The sequence below is a fragment of the Gambusia affinis genome, linkage group LG14 (genome assembly GCF_019740435.1).
Source record: "Gambusia affinis linkage group LG14, SWU_Gaff_1.0, whole genome shotgun sequence".
In the NCBI taxonomy this organism is placed as follows: domain Eukaryota; kingdom Metazoa; phylum Chordata; class Actinopteri; order Cyprinodontiformes; family Poeciliidae; genus Gambusia; species Gambusia affinis.
In genome coordinates this window covers 9,732,355-9,754,470 of record NC_057881.1, presented here as the reverse complement: position 1 = coordinate 9,754,470, position 22,116 = coordinate 9,732,355, and the positions used below count along the sequence as shown (strand labels likewise).

Sequence of the window (22,116 nt, the reverse complement as noted above, 5' to 3'; positions counted from 1 at the left end):
TGCAGACATACATTGTTACTGTAATGAGCTATTGGCTTTCCCAACTGGTGTCAACACTAGTAAGGTGTGGAGAAATCATAGCCTTCAAGGCTGCGGTGTTCTGAGGTTTGCATTATCTTCCTGTTCTGACCTCTCTGGATTTCAGTTTGTGAATCTGATCTGTTTGGTTTGTCCCGTGTGTTGTTTTGTCTTCATTTTCTCTATTGTCATGGTACTTCCTTACACTGTTTCTGGGTTTGTTAAGACTCCAGACCGCTGCAGCACATTGACATTCTGAGGAGGATGTTGCTACCAAGGAGTTGAACTACGGAGAGAACTACAACATCCAAGACTGATTTTGAACAACCGTTAGACCTTGTCCAGTCTTACAAACTGGAGACATTTTTTATGGTTTTACAAAGTTTTAAACTTAATGATCATAATTTTAGCGCCTAATGCATAGATTTTTCATACTACAGCTTAAATTGCATTTATTTGCGTATTGCCTTTGCATTTTTGGTTCTTCAATCAGTTTTTTATTACAATGAACTAATTTTTGCTCCCAAATGTCTAGGTAATTAAAATTATATGGTCTTTTTTGTGTGGAGTTTGCTTGTTCTCCACATGCATGCATGTTTCTCCTGGTACTCTGGCAGGCCAAAAGTGACAAATTGATCATCTGTCCCTTGCACTTTGGTATGAGTGTGTTTGTCTGTCCTGAATGTTTTTTTGTTGTCTTGTTATACACTGGTGCAAATTAAATCAAGAGTAAATACATTTTATAAGCCACATTGTCAATTGTCAATGTGGAATAATATTTTAGCAGTGGTATATGGAGAAATTTTTCTGCCATAATCCAAGAGCAGAGAGTCCGAGCAGAGACTTAAGTCTGAGCGTGAGGAGAGGTTTTGAGTACAAACGTTACAAGTTTTGAGAAGAAAAACATGAAGTCTTGCTTTCAAAATTAAATGTATTTTCAGACTGAAAATGTGCACTCTTGGATTATGGCAGGAAAATTCATCCATAGAGGAACGGTAGGAAGACCTGAGCCAATGAGGCAATATTGTCTCATTGGCTCCACTAAATAATAGTTACTTACAAAGACTTGCAAATCTTGTTTTCTGACTTATTATTTTTGCTTCGGTCTCTGTGCCTTTGCAAGATTTTATTTTATTTTCCATTTGAATAAAATATTTTTCAATCCAGCTGCCTCATAAAAAAGCATTTAAGTTCATGTTCTGCCATGATATCAGCATATTTCAGTGTTTATTTTCTATTATGCTCTCCCATTTTTCCCCATGATTTGCTTGTTTGTTGATGTGGAGGCAGATGGCTCAAAAGCTCATCTGCCTTTGATGTGGGAGACCACAGTTTGACTCCTGAAACAAATCTGTAATTAGCAGAGCAGAAGAGTCCAGCTAAAGGGTCTTGAGCCCTTTGATAAAGAAGAAATCACTTTAAAAAATATATATATAATTTCTCAACATTTACTCCCTCAGTAACTGTGAGCAGGGTATGGTCTGGTAATTTCTCAAGTGACGCAGTTTAACAAATACAGAACTGGTTTTTCTGTTTTGTGTTTTTTTTTCTACCTGTGTTCTGGTTGCTGTTCTAACAGATACAGTAAAGAGTTTAAATGAAACAGAGTCTCACCTGGCAGCCTGTGCCTTAGGTGTGAAACTGTAGGGAGGACTTGCATTATAACGCTGTACAGTCATTCTGAGAAATGCTCTCCCTGCTCAGCAGTCGACTTCAACTGTTTAACTCAGAAGTAGCATCAGAAGTAGCATCTGTCTCTGGGTGATTATTATCCTAAACAAACAAAGTCAACAAAAAGTAGATTATTTAATTTGCCTGAATAAACATCAAAATGTTTGTCCTTTTGGAAAAGTAAAAGCAAATGGTAAAAAAATCTGGATTGTCCTTTGATTACTTCTCAGATCTGATTGAATACGTCATTAAATTCTCATTAGTTGATCAAAAAAGAAAAAGAATAAAAGTTGTTTGGGATTTTTTGAATAAAACTATACAATATTGAGTAAATAATGTTGCATAAGTGTACAATTCCTCCTTCTCTATATTAGAAATCAGTCTACATACTCTTGCTAAATAATATAATGAAGTTTTTTTTACTGCTCCCGTACTTCTCATTTTACGTCCTCGTCTTTGGTTCAACCATTTCTTCTTTATTAGATTTGATTTAGTGAGTCCAAAGCTTTATTTACGCTTTTTTGCATCTCCATCTGGAACACCTCAAGAAGACTTTCATTTAGCAAAGTTCCTACAGAGTCTGGAAAAGGCCAGAATTGTATGGAAACATTAATGATGAAATGAAGTTTGAGTTGCCAAAGTTATAAAAAAAAATATTTTTTTTACTTTGGCTTATTTAGAGGAGGTTTTTCTTTAGTTTTGATTTGATTGATACTTTTACCTTTAGATTGCAAAAAAGACAGATGATTTCATTCTCAACAAAAGCTTTTTCTCTTCTCTGTTTAGACAGATTTTGATGAATTAAGGAGAGAAGTAGTTTTAAAAACAGTTAAGTTCCATGTCATCTTATTGTTTAATTTTATCTGAAGACTTTCTATTTCCATTCATTTTGATTCTGATTCGTGTGCAAGTCACCCATTTTTAACTTTTAACTTTCATTTTACCAGGATAAAAAACCCATAGACATTAAAAACCTCTTTTCTAAGGGAATCTTGGCCAAGAGGCAGCAAAAAATACAAAGTAAAAAATTAAAATACACAATCACAATTCTTCTGGTATGACTGTTTAGAAACCCTAAACAGTCATACTATTTAGTATGACTGTTTATAGTAAAATATTTATAGTATTTTATAAATAGATTATTCAAAATGAAATAAAATCTCCTGTTGCAGGAACAAAAGTCCCAGAGGCAGACTTAGACTTTATTGATCCAATGGTGGGAAAATTCACTTGTTATAGCAGACACAAAATAAAGGCACACAGTCGAATAGCATAAACAAGAGCACAAAGTAAAAGATAAATACAAATACAAAAAGAGCATTTAAGGGACAGGTTAATGAGAGGAAAATAAATAAACTGCGGGGTTCTACAGTCTTAAATAATGGTAATGAATGATCTGCTGAGACACTGAGGGATGTTTTAATGATCTTAAAAGCATCCACAAAGTCAATGTTTGAGCCCGTAATGTTGAGCGGTGTGTGAGGTGGTGTGTGTTACTCCAAACGTTTAGAGTTTAAGCTTAGATAGTCCACAAAATCCCTGTTGACTGACTTACACTGCAGGTTGTTCTCCTCAGACTCACAGCTAGCAATGGCTGAATCGTCCAAGAACTTCAGGAGATGACAGCTGCTGGTGTTGTACATGCAGTATGTGACGGGCGAAGAGGAAAGGTTAGAGCATTGTTCCCTGAGGAGCTCCTGTGCTGACGACCACCTCAGACATGCAGCATCACGTACCAAAGCTTGTTGGTGAGGTAGTCGATTATGTGTCCAGCCAGGTGTGTTGTCCAGGCCTCCTCCTCTACGCTTCTCCTGCAGCAGGGACGGCTAAATGGTTTTGCAATTGCTTGAAAATTAAAAAAAAAAAAAAAAAAGACTCTCACAGCAGGTAGAAATTATTCCAGTGTCTTCTCTGAAAAACGCAGATATGAAACATTGTCCTAATATGATTCAGGGAGAAATACAAAAAAAGGTTTCATAAATAATAGAAGTTTCTGTTTAAAAACAGTGTTTAGTATTCTTCAAATGAAATGCCAATGCTTACCTACAGCTAATTCCTCTACAATTTGTTAAAGTTTTTCACTCTTTTTCATTAAAGAAAGAGCACATGCTGTTCCCTATAAAGCTATCCCAAAATACAGTTGAGTTTTTTGTGTGCAATTTATATTTCTTTAAAGTAAACTTCTCAGTCCTTTTGTTTACGTCCAGACATTTCTCGCATGTGCACAACGAGGGCACATACCACCCATAGCCGCGCTGCCGCAGTAAAACAACTGTTAACAACGTGAAACCTGGAGTTGTAGGTATTAATTTAGTGTAGTGCGCCACAGCAAAGGGAATAAATAACCCATAAAAACCAGTGAAGAACAACTCAAAACCACTCGTATTCTTGTCTTTTCTCATTCTCTGCGTCAGCTATTCTACACCCAGACCCGTTTCCATAGCAACTGACTGACAACAGCTGCACTGTTGCATCAGGATTCAACATAAAAAATACACAAAACCTTTTCCCCCACAAAAAACAGAACATTCAGTCCGTTACAGTATTTTGTTTTCATGTTTGATATTTATTTTGCTATTATTGATTGAAGTGATCAACTGAACACAGCAGCGTTTGATTAGCCAATTTAAACACCTGCTCCACTGATAATCTGTCAAGAGTTGGTGTGCGGGTTGCGTTTTCGTTTACTGAACCGAAACACGGCAAAGCACTTCTACATGTTAAGGTTGCCAAAGTCAAACTAGCATAGTTGACCTACTTCCCTCTCCCTTTTTTTTTCATTAAAACTAAATTTTGTGACGTCACATTGCAACTTTTTAGATCATTTCGAAAACCATGCTGTTAATTTTTATTTAACAGAAATTGCCACTAAGATGGGAAACAAACATTTTGGACCCTAAGCTGTGAGACTCGTCAGAAGGCTGTAAAAACGAGGAGATCTCGTTGTGCTGGTGATAACATGGGGCTGAAACAGTTTAAAATGAAATTGACCCAAAGTCCGTGCCCTCATTTGGTGACAGCGGTACGCACACAAGTCACCTTGCAGAACGACATTTTTATATACCCCTCACCGTTTCCCTGCCTTGTTGCTCTGTGGCTGTCAGATTGAGTCGTGACAAGCTCATCAGCTGACAATATGAGGGCATGCACCTTCTCTTTGGTGCTCATGGTAGAAATGTTAAGACTGTCAAAAATATAATAACCATCAAAGTGAAGGAGCAAAGATAATATCTCCTAGAACAGTGCTTAAAGTGAAGATAGTTGGCCATAATAAAAAAAAAAATGCTGTCAGAGCCACTTTTTGGAGGAGACGGCAGCAGGAAATTGTGACAAATTCTCAGCCAGCGTTTTTGTAACAGAGATCTTGTAACATGCACAGATATAGTCTCATTTATCCTCAAAATGTTCAGCATATCTTCAAATGTGTGCATCTTTAAGGATGTGCAGAAAAAAAAATTGTTATCGTAATGTGAACTCAACAACAACAATAAAGGTTTCTAACTGCTTAGAATGTGTTTAATTATTAACCTGTTAGACTATTTCGCTAATTTTCTCTGAGAAATCCTTGTTGGTAAAGCTCTAACATTGGTATTGAATGTCATCAGTGGTGGTTGAATCTCTTTTAGCTTTATGAACATCGGTATCTTGTTTTCTGAAATTCTCACAAACCTCCCTTTTAATGGAACAATACATTTTGGAGTTCAAATAAGGAATTTCACAGATAACTTAGGATGAAAGCAATTGTTAAAAAATCATTTTCAATATAAATTATCCACTCTTCTGGTTAGTAAATGACATAGAACAAACATGCTATTTCTGTGTTTGCTTACATTTCTAAAATTAATGCCTACAGTTTAACATGTCTTTCCTCAGCAGTCCTCTTTGCTCTTAAAGGAGCAGCTTCCCTTCTCCCCCTTAAGTCTCTGCAGCTATATCTGTCTCTTTTTAGGTGTTCTGTACTAGTCAGATGTGCTCAGCAAAAAAAAAGCAAAATAAAACTTTCAACAAAAGTTCTTGCTGTCCTTTTAGTATTTTTGCTGTCCCTTTACTATTTGGATAGCACCCTTGTTTATGCACCTATGCTGGCTCATTCTAAAAAGAAATGAACTTATGCTGAATGTGAACTTTTTAACAACAAAACGACTCCTAAGTTAGAGCTTCACAATGTATCATTGTTGTAATATTAGTTTACTTGTTAATATTTTAAGACTGCTTGAACCGCAGTGTTTGGGTGGAGTCTTTGTGCAGCAAACACCTTACCAGTGTCACCTTTCAATAAGGACCATGTGGGTGGTTGCCCAGGGCTGCAGTAGAATGAGGTGGGGCGAGAAAGCGCTAGATAAAAAGATTTAATATATCTGTCAAATATGTCTTAAACATGTTTTCTGTTGCTTTTATTTATGGGTTGTCCACACTTGTTGCTGATAATAGGAGGACAGTCTTACATACTGCACAATGTATAGATGATTTTCTACACTTTGACTGGCAGTGGGACAGCAGAAGAAGGGGCTCCTCACCCAGGGGTCATTGACGTGAAAACTGCCACCATCCCAAATAGAGACGGTGTTGTGTTGCAATGGAAGTAGTGTTGGAATCAATCATATTGCATTTTATTTTTCTAATATAATACAACTCCAATGCGATCAAGCTTTGTGGCTCTGGAGTTAGAAAAAACAAACTGCTCTTCTCGGGTGTTACAGTCTGAATTACCACAATCACAGTTAAACTAAACATACAGTTTTCTAATATTTGGAAATTGTTTTTCAGAAAGTTAATTAGTTGCTGTAAGATTGTTTTAAAGTTCATTGTTCAGCTGCAGTAACTACCATAATTTTAAAAAGTCACATTTGAGTTCAGTCAATTTCAACAACAATCTTAATTACTCATGTGGCCCTTTGGGGAAATTATTTGCCCAGTCCTGGGATAAATTTTGAATTGGATATGCTTTCTCCTAGAGTGTAGATGATTTTTGTTGTAACTTTGCTTGATTGAAATAGTTTAAATTAAGCAAAACTTTGAAGCAGCAACTCATTCAGATTAACTGCTTCATGTAGATCTGTGATAGATAAAAGATCAAGATTTTTATTTTTGATTCCGTGAAGAAAATATGAAAGCTTTTGCTGTTTTTATATGGAGAAAATGTGATCTATTTTAAAGTTCCAAGCTTTTAGGCCCCACATGTTTAAACAAGAAGCTGACATGCTCTCAAATGGAAAATGAGTATTAATTTGTATTTACTTTTATTATGCAAATGTCCTCCAATACATGTTGGGTAATCATGGCAATTTGATTAAAATTTTGATTGGAGGGAAGCTTTTGAATGCTGTTAAGTTATCCGTAATGTGCTTTTATAAAACATCTAATCAGAATTTGAGAAAAAAAAAGTTGTGGCACAATCAGAATAATATAATGTTTAACTAATCAGAGAAGAAAGAGTTCCTGTGAGGTGCGCAGACAAACACACATTCAGAAAAGCCGCTAACTTTGATTCCTCCCTGCAAAGCTCCGCAGGTGTGGTCGGCTCCTCCCGCGCCGGTTATTAGCACAGCCTATCATTGGTATTCATTTCCCGCTCCTGATTCCCCCACAGTATTTTTTCCCCCTTCTTACTTGACAGAGGACCGTAGGTTAAACGCCGGGGGGAGCGCTTCATCACGACTAGATCTGATCCAATTAAATACAGATTTAATCAGCCCTGCAGTCGGTGTGTGAATACGCAATGCGATGGGGCCGGCGGTGACCGGAGGCCCAGCGGTGATGCCGTGGGTTTGCCGTCCTGCTTCCTTCCCCAGGCTGGGAGATTGGCTTAGTGGGTGAGGAGACGCCTTGATCCTATCTGACCTGTCAGCTGAGCACATCCCAGTATCTGCAGATGGATTCTAGATCCAGTTTTTTAATAACTTCTTGGAGCCGGGTCCTTAATTCTCTGCAGTTCCCTCTGTCCTGACGACCTCTAACCTGTTGATTCACTGCAATTAGATGCAAAGGTGGTTACAGGAGATTTATGAGATTTGCAAAAACACTCAATTAATTACTGATTTATGAGCTGGATTATATCTGTGTCTGAGGGAGACAATCTCTTTTCTGGGGTGTTTACCAGTCGCTCTATGGAATCTATGGAAGCACAGAGGAATTGATTGAGTAAAGATTTTACTGTGTGTGGGAAGCAGTCCTGTGATATGAAGTAAAGCTCCCGAGTGCCCCATCAAAGTCCACTGTAACTGCTGTGTCACCTTCAGAAATCCAGGGAAGGATTTTACACACGAGCTGCTGCAGAGCCTGCTAATGAGAAGTTATTGGGGAAGAGGGTTGCTTTTTAGCACGGCTCCACTTGTGGGGGTCGTTTCCTCCTGACACGAGTCCTAATTACAGATCCCACTATTTTGTGTGTGTAAGTGTTTGAATGTTTGGAGGGGAAAAATATCCTGTCTGGCTGTTACTCGAAATGTGTAACATAAATAAATAATGGCCGCCTCAACTAGCTGCGACCCACACAATGCAAACACGACAAACCACAGCTCTTATAGCGCTGTTTATTGTCTGAGCCAAATCCAACCTGGCAAGCAGCTTGCCCTGGCTGGCAAATTTAACAAGGAGTGGTGTAGAGGCGGAAGGGAGGTTTACCTCCTCCTGGATGCCAGCCACACAATGCAAACAAGATTTTCTGTTTTCTGTCTGTTTAGTGTTTAGGCTGGGGAGCTTTGGGCTGTCAGATTATGGATGTCTGGGATATAAATGTAATGACTTTTAATGAAAATCCAGTCAGTGAAATGCAGGAACTGTTAACTTGCTCAGAAAAGCATTTCTTAAATTGTTCTGGAAGAAAACTGAATTAGCACAAAATAATAATAAAAAATATAATAATAATAATAATAATAATAATAATAATAATAATAATAATAATAATAATAATAATAATAATAATAATAATAATAATAATAATAATAAAAGACTAAAGAACTTCAGATTCCATACTTATATGGACATATCAGTTATAATTTCATGGCATATTTATATTTTTAAAGGTGACTTACTATGGGTGTATGGGCTATACAAAACATGTCCGTTAACATTTTTTGTGCAAAATTATTCTTAGATAATGGGATTTTAGTCTGCTCAGCTCTGCCTAATTTGTGCTCCTTTCAGAATGAGCTGTTTTAGAGCCTCTTGTCACTTTAAATCGAAATAAAGCCGTCGACACAATGCTTACAATAGCATGTGAAAATGGCTGCAAACAGATGCACAATTATACAACCAATTATACAAGTGTGCATCTTTGAAAAGCAGAAGTAGAGCCTCCTGCATAACCAACTAGACTGCAGCAAGTGGTTTCTGGATGGTGACTCTGTTTTCGCCATTGCACAGCAAATACAGTTCTACAGCCAGGTGACTAAACTTTCTGAAACTCAGCTTGGGTTGCTAGGTGATGGGCGGAACTCCACTGGGGTTGCTAGGTGAGAAGCAGGGCCTGCTGATTTGTGACGTTAAAATCTGGACACCAAAAAAACATTAACTTATTGCCAAAATCAGCTGGGTGGGTTTTCTTCTTTTTTTTTTTTTATGCACTTCGACTTTTGCTTAGAAGCAGTAAAATCCCAAATAGAACTACGAAAATATGCAAAATTAAACTTTTGCATAATATGTTCCTTTTAAAAGAATTGAAAACTCTAAATTTATGTCTGGAGAAGTCTGGAATACTCCAATGGAAAATGTGTTGCCTGTAAACCAGACCTAAAGAAGTGTAATGTGTTAATTGCTTTGGGAGATACTTTCAGCAGCTGACACCTGGATCTCAGGTCAGTAGTCTTTAATTACACCTCGTGTTCAGGGAAGTCTCTCATTTATTACTTCCATGTGTGAATGAGGTGAAGAGAGAACCCTCGTCAGACGGCGCACTCCTTCAGGATGGCCTCCGCCAGACACTGCTGTAGTTTGACATCTCAAACAGAGTCGTGTTTGAAGTGCTCGGTTGGGTGCCTGCGCTGTCTGCACCAGGGTGACAGTCGCTACGCTTCTTCAGTTCCTGGAGTCCCCCCACCCGTCGCACCCCGGCAAGTTGCTTCTTTTGTATTTGCATACTGAACAAACAGGAAATTGTGTTCATTTGTATGCAAATGTGTTTGTCCCTTAGGCTGGGATTTTGAATTAAAAGTTTTACCGTCCCATTAATTCCAAATTACACTCCCGCACTGACATCGCCTTCTCCACGCGACGTGGGGGTGTTCAACATGCCGTCCAAACACATCTCAGTCGGCTTGGGCTGTTTAGTTTGCCATCTGCGAAACCGAGTCGGAATTTGGATTTAATCTGGTCCGCTGATTTGCAGATTGATCGTCTGCACAGTGTTGCGATCTCTTCTTAATTATCTCTGGAAAATATGCAAAGATTTCTGCGTGATTGATATTTGAAAGTACTACTAGAGACAGACGTGAGGAGGCCTTGAAGTGGCTGACTGACGAAGTTGTGGGATGCAGGGCGAAATAAAGGTTGTTGAAGGCTTTCCTCCATACCTTCCTCCATGCACCACACCTCATCAGCCCAGCTCATTAGGTGGCGCCTCATAAAAAATGCATGGCCCTATCAGTGACGTGTGGCATGTATGGTCTGATGCTGACAGTCAAGGTAATGTGAAAAATTAGCATGCGCACATCTGCTTCTCAAAAATGGCCTCGTCTTTTCATAATACTGCAGGAGGATTACATGAATTCAGTCGTTTGATAAATTGATTAATAATGTTAGTTACAGGAACTAACATTTAGCACATTAGTTCAGACCTCTTAAACAAATTGGAACAAATTTATCAACTTTTTTGTACGTTACTTAGACGCACTTATCTTATTAAATCTGATTTCATAGAGGATTCTTTAGCCACTGTGACTCACTTCAAAACTAATTATTTTGCACATGTTGCTTGGCGATGCTGCTCCAAGCATCCCGTCGTTCGCATCTGACCAGAATGAATCGTGCATAGAAAACTCATGTCTTGTGGATTTGTGGAAGAATCACTGTAAACTAATCACACTCACTTTTAGAAACTTAGATTTGAGTTGTGTTTTGTTGGTAGTGATTTGAGAACAGTGACAGTTTCTGCTCTTCATCAATGCCAAGTAATTGTTGCTAAAACCACTAAGTCGCCTAAACTCTGGCAATTGATTGACAGAAAGTTGGGGCTGCTTGGTAGAACAATTTGTAAGAGTTTTTTACAGTAGAAAAAGGTTTTACAGTAATTGGAACTAGTCTAGAAAACTAATGAATTTGAAAAAGGTTTTTTACAGGAAGTATTCAGCTATCATCCATTTATATCATTGCTTATCCAGTTAATTATTTGGATGTTAAAAAAAACTACTCTTTTGTTTCACTTTTGCAACTAATAAAATCAAAATAATTAGGAAAAAATATTCAATGCAAATTTTTAAAAACCCAGTAACCTTTATGTGTTGGGCCTTGGTGAGTAAACGGCTCCTAAAATGAATGTATAAAAAGGATTAGGTCAGTGGAAAACACACGACCCAATAATGTTGTTCATGATGAATTATGGATTGGACACGTCTTGTCACCATGCAGACTTTTGGCAGCCATCTGACGTGTGTGTGGTGAGCCAGGGAGGACACATCATATTTCGAGTGAAAGTGTTAAAGTGCTCAGATGCCTGTTTTGCTAATCAAAAGAAGATATAGTTTTCATGTCTTTTCAGAGACTTTAAGCAGGTTATTTTCACTCTCATCCCTTGATCTCAGTCACTCACAGATCTTTCACTTGCTGGTTTCAGACTAGACTACGCGACACAAAAGGATATTTTTAACAAGACTTGCAATTGAAAGGCACATTTTCCAATCATGTCAGTGCATGGACTGGGTTCAAGGTTGCCACATATTATTACTCTGAGTGAAACTAATTTCATTGTATTGGCACAAAACCAAAGATGTGTGAAATAATCAAATTATTTTTAACTGAAGCAGCTTCGGAGCCAGTTTGAAACCTGCTAATTGTAGTTTCTGGCGGTGCAACCCCAAAAATTGAAACAGACCAGCCTCTGCTTCCACAGATAGATTGTCCACTTCATTTTGGCAGGTTTGCAATCTCATCTGAACTCTGGTGCTGACCAAATAACTCACCTGTGATCCACCCTAAAACATAGGTCTCTGTTTACTTTTAGTAGAAATGCAATCAGACTGATCCAAAAAGCCACAAATCTTCTCTCTGCATCTGTTTAACTCCAGCAGCACGTCACACACGCTCTCTCACTGGTGGCTGTCCTCTTATGTGCTGCAGGATTTGTCTCATTTGAATAGAGCAACATGGTTATATGTCACTGCCTTGCTGCTGCTCATACTGGCTAGCATCTTGTTTTGATAGCTCTCCCAAAAACCAGCTGTCGTAATTCGGTTTGGCCTCTTTCAAAAGTGCATTCCAGGTTCAGTCTAACCAAGTCTGAACCCGGTGCAACAAAGACCAAATAAGCCAACCGTCATGTTTTTGTGGGATGTAGCTGGACAAAATATATTAACACATTTGAAGAATACAAGTTTTTAAGAAAACACATGATTGGTTTTCTTCTGGGTCCCTGTTCTCTAAAGCAAAAGTAAATTAATAAAAAAAAGCAAGCCGTTGAAAAAACAATATTTCAAAGCATCTGCAAAAACTGATTAAGTGGTGCAAAACAAAATGTTGTAATTGGCATGCTTTATCTTTGTAACAAAACAATGTTCAAAAGAACCACTTAAATTAATTTTCTGGCACCTTTCACAAAGATGTGCCAAAATTAATGTCAAAAACAGATGAAGGTGAAATTGTTTTGCACCTAAACAAACCCCACTTTTTAACACCCAGAGAGTAATTGTTCTGTCCCCATTAGCAGACCTCAGAGTCACACTTTCTGACATTTAAATTTTTATTCAAAATACTTTTTGTTTGCTGCAAGGCTCTCATTAACATTTCCGTATTACAAAAAACATTAGATTGCTGCCTTTAAAAATACTTTACACCAGTTGGATGATATGAAACATGCATTTTGTTTTATTGGAAATCAGAGTGAAACATGAAAAATGTACTGTTATGTTGACTTGTAGGAAGGTTATGAATTATGAAAATTGAATCTCATAGTGAGTGCATAAAACAGAAACAGCAGAATGACTCATTCTTTCTTTATTTGAGAGCTCCATATTTTATATTTTTTTCCATTGTATTTCTTATTAATGAGAAAAAAAACGTCGTATTATTTTCAAGATTCAAAACAAAATAACTTGGTGCACAAAAAAATATATCCCGCAGCACACATACATTATATTAGCCTGTCACCTTTGACCCTGACTTGCTTATTTCAAACACTGCAACACAACCTCCCTCTCTCCTCATATTTAATCAGTCAAAAAGAAAAAAAATCTCTCTACAAATTTAAATATGTAAAAAAGTTTTAGTTTTATCCAACTAATGGTGATGAGCCACAGTTATCTCACTTTACAGTAGAGCCATGACTTACTATATGTCCAGTTCCACTGATAACATTATTTTGTTAGCATATTTTTCATTTTGTGATTTAGCTTTGCTTAGTTTAACTTTTACAGAACCAAATCACAACACCATCATCACCAGGCTCTATACAGGACAAATGACTCCAATATGCAAGAAAATTAAATCAGAAGTCAATGAATTTAAACAAATTTTTGCTGACCTGACAGATTCCAATGCAATTTTTAGTAATTCAATTCCCAGTTGTTGTTTTTTTTCTCATCAGGTTGATCCAATTAGAGGAACATATTGCAACAAAATAAAGACGTAATTTAATTTGACTTTGACTTTGTGTTTTGTTTATCTTTTGCTTCCAAAAAAGAGTTCTTTACTTGTGCATTTGACTACTCTAATGTGGTAATTTTGTATTTTTAGATTTGGAATGTGGTCCCAGAGAGAAAGAGCAATTATAGCTGGACATAAATCGGTTGAATGAATCTATCAGCATGTCACTCAAAATGATTTTGGTTTAGTCCATGTTTTAGTGCATTAGTGTGTTGCAGAAAATCTTTGAAAAGTTGGATGTTAATTTTATGCACATAATTTTAAAGAGAGAAATGGAAAAACAAAGTTCAATACATGTAAGAAATAGTCTTTCAAGGGGATAGAATAAGCGTTTGGGACAAAATGTCAACGTATAAATTGAATGAGGTGGGAATTCATACCTATAAGGAAATTTAGTATGCAATAGTACTTTTAATAAAAATATTGCCGAGAGTTTACTGTGTTGCCTTTGCCTAACATGTTTATCTGTGTTAGAAGATAAATGTAGCTGGACTGCATTTGTGCTGCACTTTTCTAGTCTGATGGATTATTCAAAGAATTTTACACTAGAGTCCTGTTCACCAAGTTGCTCTCACAAGTGCTCACACATTCATATATGACATGTTGCATATCTGTAGACAACTTGCTCAGGGGAACTTTGACATGTGACATGAGGAAGCTGGAACTTACTCTACAATTATTCGGTTTGCAACAGTCGCCCACAGAAGTAACTTTTGTCAAAACTTAAAAAAAAAACAAAAACATTTTAAACATGTTTAAAAAAGCATTTTCAAAGGCCTCTTTTAAAGTGAGTGGGTTTGATTCCATTTTTTAAAAACAAATATTTCTAAAATTGTGTTTTAATTTTCACTCGGAGAGGAAACATTGGTCAGAAACTAAGCAGAACTTGGGCTCTATTGATGCTCATTGAACATGTTGGTTCCCTGGTCCTAACTTTGCAGCTCCACTCCAGACTCCATAGTTTTGACCCATTACTGATCACAATGTCACCTTTGGTGGACGACTTCCATCCATCCATTTTCTGTTCATCCTTGTCCCTAATGGCAGGGGTCTCAAACTTCAGTCCTCCAGGGCCTCAGTCCTGCAACTCTGCTGCACCACATCTGAATAGAATAATTAAGGCTCTGGAGAACTGATCTACACAAGGTGGAGGTAACTAAGCCATTTCATTCCAGTGTTTTGTACCTGTGGCACATCTAAAAACTGCAGGACTCCGGCCCTCGAGGCCTGGAGTTTGAGACCCCTCCTAATGGGGTCAGGAGGGTTGCTGGTGCCTATCTCCAGCTACGTTCCGGGCGAGAGGCGGGTTCACCCTGGACAGGTCACCAGTCTGTTGCAGGGCAACACAGAGACAGACAGGACACACAACTATTCACACACACACTCACACCTAAGGAGAATTTAGAGAAACCAATTAACCTGACAGACATGTTTTTGGACTGTGGGAGGAAGCCGGAGGATCCGGAGAGAACCCACGCATGCACAGGGAGAACATGCAGACTCTAAGCAGAAAGACCCCGGGCCGGGAATCGAACCCAGGACCTTCTTGCTGCAAGGCAACAGCTCTACCAACTGCGCCACTGTGCAGCCCTTGTGGACGACTTCTGTTTTCACAATTGCCACAACTCGTTTTCTTTAGAGTGTTTGCAGGAAAACGAGTAACTGAAACCCAAATTTTGGTCTGAAGGGAAACCACACTGGTTCAGAGGTCGCCAAAAAGGGGCATAAAAAGAGGAGGGAGAAGAACGTGGCATAAAAAGAAACAGTAGCATTATCACAACCCCCAGTAAGGGCACTATATCCACCGGTGTTGAGCTTTGAATTGGGGCAATTGAATTAGACTGACTTGTCTTTAAAGGTTTCTACAATCTAGCTGCCAAAGGCTTTCTGTCGGAGAGCCAGCGAGGGTCAGCCGGACCACCTGAGACGGCAACAGCCCTCAGTCACAGCCACTCAGAGAAACACTGGAGGTGGGGAGAGGAGAGAGACGAGCACAGCTTGGCAGCTCCACTGGAGTCTGATAAGCTTTAATGGCACTGCCACAATGATTCACACCATGACACACACACACACACACACGCACACATACAGACCCCGAGCAGCCTTGTGGGGAAAAATATTCCGGACCCTAGATAAATTTGCAGTACCAGGGAGTCTCTATTTACCAGTAATTGCATTTCTCTGCCCTCTTTTAGCCCAAACTTCAAAAATGTTCTGTGGCTCAGAAAGCCGAAGGTGGCTTGGGAGAGAGCAGCAGAACGTGTTGTCGGCCTCACACGGTGCTCCGCCACCGGTTGACAGCTTATAGGGCCAATCTGTACCACGCATGGATGCAAGCTGTGTGCAGTACATAACCTGTCAGACAAACATGCTGTATCATCTGCACTTCCTGAAAGCCTGCTCATCCAAAACAGAATATATTTAACCAGTTCATGTCTGTCGGCGTCTACACACAATCACTTAAAAGACCCATTACTCAATGTCACAGATGCAGGGCTGTGAAAAAGTTTTTGCCCCTTGCGGATTTTGTGTTTGTGCTTTTTTGGCCAGTGCTTTTTTTTTGTCAGACCGACAATTAATTTTCTAGATAATTTTTTAAAATAATTTATTTATTGCTAATTTATTTATTAAGGAATTTTTTGTTTATTTTTTGTAGTTAAGCCCCGCCCTCTCTGACATCCAGGTTCCTCCTCTTCGCCGTAGCGTTTGTGTTGTACTTCGTCAATCTCAAGCTGTGATAGCAGTTGCCGTTTGCGGATGTTGGAACACTGAGCTACTAGCTGTTTAGCACTTAGTGTGGACTGGGGATGTCGAAGTAACCATTCCTCCCTCAGTCTTTGCATATAGCCCCTCCGATCGGGGCTACTTGAGTAGTAGCATTCCAACAGATCCAAGTTTTCACCTCTTGCCCATTTCCGCTTCGTTGTCCGCCTCATTGTTCCAGTAGCCCATTTATCGTCAAGGTGCTCTGGTTCCCCAGCACCTGACGCAGACCTTGTTTGGCCGGGCGACGTCTGAGCCGGCATGTTTCCTTGCTTCTTTGTGTCTCTCATGTTATGAGGTAGGCTGTAGCTTGAAGGATCTTGCCTAAGGACCCAGACAGGATAGCGCCCTTTTCGGTTTGACCTGGATTGAACCGGGTGAAAAACCATGACTTATCTATTGAGCTATCCTGCCAGCTTATATATATATATATATATATATATATATATATATATATATATATATATATATATATATATATATATATATATATATATATATATATATATATATATATATATATATATATATAATTCCTTCTCACCCACATGGTGGTGATTCTTCTTCCTCTTAGCTCGGGTCCTCTACCAGAGGCCTGGGAGCTTGAGGGTTCTTGAGTATCTTGGCTGTGCCTAGGACTGCACATTTCTGGACTGAGATGTCTGATGTTGCTCCTGGGATCTGTTGTAGCCACTGTTCCAGTTTGGGGGTGACTGCCCCGAGGGTCCCGATGACCACAGGCACCACTGTGGTCTTCACCTTCCAGGCCCTCTCCAGTTCCTCCCTTAGGCCCTGGTATTTCTCTAGTTTTTCATGCTCCTTTTTCCTGATGTTGCAGTCACTTGGTATTGCCACATCCACCACAACGGCTTTCCTCTGTTGTTTATCCACCACGACTATGTCTGGTTGGTTCGCCCTCACCATTTTGTCTGTCTGGATCTGGAAGTCCCACAGGATCTTAATATATATATATATATATATATATATATATATATATATATATATATATATATAAACTGGAGTGACCTATAGGACTTCAGTGTTCTATAAAATGGCATCATGTGCCAGGAAAACACATAAAACTCTCCCTTTAATCGACTCAGTGGAAAAAATCTTGGCACTACAGCAGAAGCTAAAATCCACTTTTTATTTTCCCTTTTAAGGGGTACAGCCAATCAAGTGCCACAGAAAACGCACAATGCTTCTTGATTGGCTGCTGTGCAAATGCAAATGCAAATGTTTAACAGAGCTGCCAAAATTATGCTGGGTATTGTAAAAAGATGTCAAAACTACAGGCAGGAACAAATTGTTTTGTTTTATTGTTTTGTTTAATCTGATTTTCTATTTTAGCTTGACTGGCAACGTTGCATTCTGCAAGAGATTGTTAATATTTAAATCCAAATCCAATGATTTAGCCTGGCTAATCCATATTAAACCAAGCAATTTTTTTTTAATCACAAGCTAAACTAAAAACAAGGAATCTTGTTTTCTCCATACGCAAATACTGGCAGTACTTGATTAGAGCAGCACCTGTGTCTGTAAAGAAAGCTTCTAAATATTACAAGCATTGCAATGTTTTCAGTTCTGGATTTAGTTTTCACATCTTAGGCTGCAGACTTCTTTTTCTTGTGAACATTTGGCTGAGGAGATCAATACCACCTGTCTGACTGGTTACTGGCCAGCTTCCAGTTTGCTTAGCTTTGCACAAAGACTGGAAACAAGATTAAACGGCTACAGCAGTGTGTCTCTGTCAATAGCAAACTTGTGGGCTCATTGTAAAGCTGCAGAATGGATCATTGGTTTATAGAGCTGTGTGGAAATGATGAGCAGAGAGAAATGTGCTTATTGTTATGACAAGTTTGTTCTGTTTTTACGACAGATACCCCCGATTAAGCTTCTGATTGTATCACAATGTGAGCAAAAATAATGCCACTGTAAGTTATTTTAGAGTTGTATAATTACAACATCAACATAATCAAATTGCTATTATTAAAACACTAAAATGCAACCAACTGGGATGAGATTTAATAGACATATTTAATAATTTATTTTGATGGTAATATAGGAAGAAAACAGAGACTTTGAAATCACTTCAAGGTATTTCAGGCATCCCTACTCACTTGATCTTGAATATGATTTAAATTTGCTCCTATTTAAAAGCTGTTGCAAAGTGACATAAAACTTTTTTTCTATTAAAACACATAACTACTTTTATTGTCATTCTTTTTTTTTTGCACATTATATGTTGATCACACAAATAATTGTGAAAAGGAACTGTAAATCATAGATTAAAAAAAAAGATTGTATGCCTTTTTTAAAAGAAAGGCATAAAATTACAATTTCTATATTCTTTAGTCGTTATTTATTCTTTTATTTTTGTTATTTTCCCAGCAACAAGAGGAGTCTTACTGAATTTTGAATAGATCTGCAAAATTGTCACTGTCATATCAGAATCTCATTTTCACTTCTCTCCTTACTCTCAATATCTGCAAACTCTGAACCTTGAATCCACTGTTAATGTGTTGAAATGGCCCAGATTCAAGCCAGAGTCCCAGCTTGAATCTGATATGGAGTCTATGGAGCGCCTTAAAGATGATGCTGGCAGGCTTATAAAGATTACAAAGATAAATCATCAAAATACCGGCGGGAGCTACAGGAAAAGCTGCAATCATAAGTGTTTGATTGCAGATTTTTCCACTGATTTTTGAGCAAGATCAAATCAACGGTGGACAAGCTGTTTTTTAAATTAACACTTAATAAAACAGATGCAACTTCTACATTGCTTTTTTCTTTTGAGAGAGGTCTTATTTCTGTTTTACAAAGATAGTTTTTGGCTAAATTAAAAACAAATTTAACTCAAAATCTGCGAGGGAAAACAGGCGAAAACCTACAAAAAACAAAAGGTTTGCTCTTTTTCTTTTTTACAGAGTTGTTATAAAAGTGGCTCTCAAACAACAATGCACTCAGAAGCGTCGTCTGTGGGAAGCAAATGCTTGCAGCCTGCTGCCTAGTGGAGCAGACTGCTGCATTTCACATGACTCAAAATGTCCATCTGCCCCCCATTATGTGAACAACAGTGTGTTTTTATTTCTTTTTGCTGCCTTTAGCATTGTTTAAAACAGAATCTCAAATCTCTCTCTTTATATTGCTCCATATAAACATGAAGGAGAAGACACTTAAAAAACTAACAGGAAGGCAGCCTCAGTGCAACAGGTAATTATGTGTGTGTGGGTTCCAAATTGCATTGTGGGAGGCCTGCCTGGGGCAGAAGGACGTCAGCTGGAGAGGCTGCTGTTCTCTCTGTGCCTCAGCCATTGTTCTGCGCGGTGAGTGTCAGTGGATCTGCATGTTTGTCCGTCTGACCGCCAGAGAGAACGCGCTAGCCCCTCACCGGAGAGCACGACCTCCCTGTGAATGGGAACGCAGGTTTGGCGTTAATTCTGAACTCCTCTTGAGAACATCGCCACCTGTCATAACCTGCAAACCAGCAGGTAGGGCGCCAATAAGAAGCCCACGAACAAAACATCTGCCTGTCAGCATTCTCCTCTAATTGTTGTAGATGCGTTCACTGGATTATTGGTTTCATTTTGCTTCATAATCACTGCTCATTGTTCATGCTCATTGTTTCCTTTCTCAATTTGTTTGTTTGTCTTCACACTTTTACAACACAAATGTTTCCTTTGTCATGCCAGCCGCGCAATTTCTGCTCGAGGAAGCCGAGTTAAATTGAATTTAAGGAGCGCGGGGCGGAAGAAAACCGAGATGGAAGAATGAAGAGGCACCTGCAGACATGAGAAACAATAAAACAAATTAAGGAATGCAAAATTAAGAGTGTGTTAGTTTCAGGCTTTAACCTGCACACCTCATATGAAATGATGGATTACTCACAAAAGGACAAAATTACCACATTAAGTAGGCATGTTTTAATTTATGGGTCTGGCTGCTGAATATGGCGCCTATTCATCTCAGGACTAAGCATCCCCATCACTTTCAGATGCCCGGCTTCTACCGTCTGAGACGATTTTGATAATCCCAGGTTGAAGCTTTGTATTTATCTGCTAAGATTAAGATTCTGGACTCTATAATCCTCTGATCATCAGAGCTCCTACATCTTGTGTGATATAACAGGAGTTTAACAATGGAAGAAGGCCTGCAGCGCTAATAAAACATAATGTTTCTATTTTACTGAGACTAAAAATGGATGAAATTTCACTTGAATCTGCCCATTTACACTATTCGTTTAAACCTGTCATGTAAACTCTCAAATCCCAGTTTTAACTAATGAAATCTTTAATTTGTATAGTAACACATATATAGTAATATATGTGTAGAGGGATGTTAATTGGGTGAATCTCCAAAATGATCAGAGACCTTAGCTCTAATCATCTTAAAATGAATAAAATTGCACTCTAAAACACTCATATGCTCATCTGGATTTTGTTTTAATGCCACTTCATTTATTTACTTACATCTCACACAGCAATCATTGTTTCTAAGTGATCACATAGTCAGCTGTTGCTGATTGAGCATTTTTCCAAGTGTGTTAGATAATGTAAAGGGAATTAGGGGTCATGTACAGAGGCTGTTGTTTCTCAGTGCAGCCCTTTGTGTTGAATCGTCTTTTAAAAATATACTGTAAATATTGAAACTAAATAACATAAAGTCATTCATCATCCCTAATCACTGAATCTTCATATTTCAGGGGTTGGCTTTATTTCGTGGTCCCACTCACGTGGATACAAAAAAAAAAAGTTTTTGGTTTTTTTTATACATTGCCTCAAACATATCAGATCTTAACATATATTCTGCTCTTATCATGAATCCATATTTCCCTTCTCCTGACCAGAGCCCCGCTTCGCCTCACTCATCCCCACACTTGGCCATGCCTCTTAGTGTCTGCTGGTTCGGCCCACTTTGGTAAAATAAAAAAAAATAAAAATAAATAACTCACATTGTGCGCGCAGCAGAGAACCAGGTCTACTAAGGAAAGGTCTGTCCTGCATAACATTGTCACAGAAGTGTCTAATTTTGAAGCATTTATTCACTAACCACAACAGCACTTTTATTTTTTCCTACAGTGTACACTTTGATTTTAAGTTCCTCTGCTAATGTTGGACAGCACTGACCAGAAATGTGCATGTTTTGTGAAATGTAACCTCCACAAAATAAAATTTGTCCAGCTCTCTTTCAGCTGGGCTGTTTTTGTGTTGCAGCCCAGCTGAAGGAGACGTATGGGACAAATTTTACTCTGAGGTCTTCTAACTTCCTCCCAGATCAATAGGAGTCTTAAACTGCTGCCAACTGGCTCAAACTCCCTGCAATTTTCTCCCATCCAAGGCTTTGTCCAGATTTTACATCATTAATGACCAAACACTTCCATTTGAGCCAAACGCCCCTAAGAGGCCACCGAACACTGACTCATGTTGCTCACACACATTAATAATAAATTATAGCATGTTACATGAGATAATTAACTCTGCTGTTAAATTCAAGCTGATGGCCAGGATGTTGTTGCCGAAAGTGAGAAATCAGCCAGTGATCAGAAAGCCATCCATCTTTGTTGTGAATGATTATAGGCTTCACACTTTTCGTTTGATTTGCAATTTGTTTCATCATTATGTCAGCAAGTGGCGCTACAATTAGATGGATATTAATCAGCTGTGCTGTAATTATCCAGAGAGAACTTTATTCTCTAAATTTTGAAATGTTTGTTGCAGAATCATAATGTCTGCTTTGTCACATTAAAACATTTCTTTTGATTTGCACAGTTTTTTAATTAATCACTGACAGCCTTTTGCATTGATTGAATTGCTTGAACTCACTTCTATTCAACAATCAAACAATTTTCATTTTTTTTCATCAAAATATTCC

General features: G+C 38.4%; 1 protein-coding gene across 1 annotated transcript in view; it reads left to right on the top strand.

Annotated features, from left to right (window-relative positions):
• Positions 1–22,116, top strand: part of efna3a (ephrin-A3a) — a 101,462-nt gene that overhangs the window by 18,139 nt on the left and 61,207 nt on the right. The gene's annotated exons all lie outside the window — the stretch shown is intronic.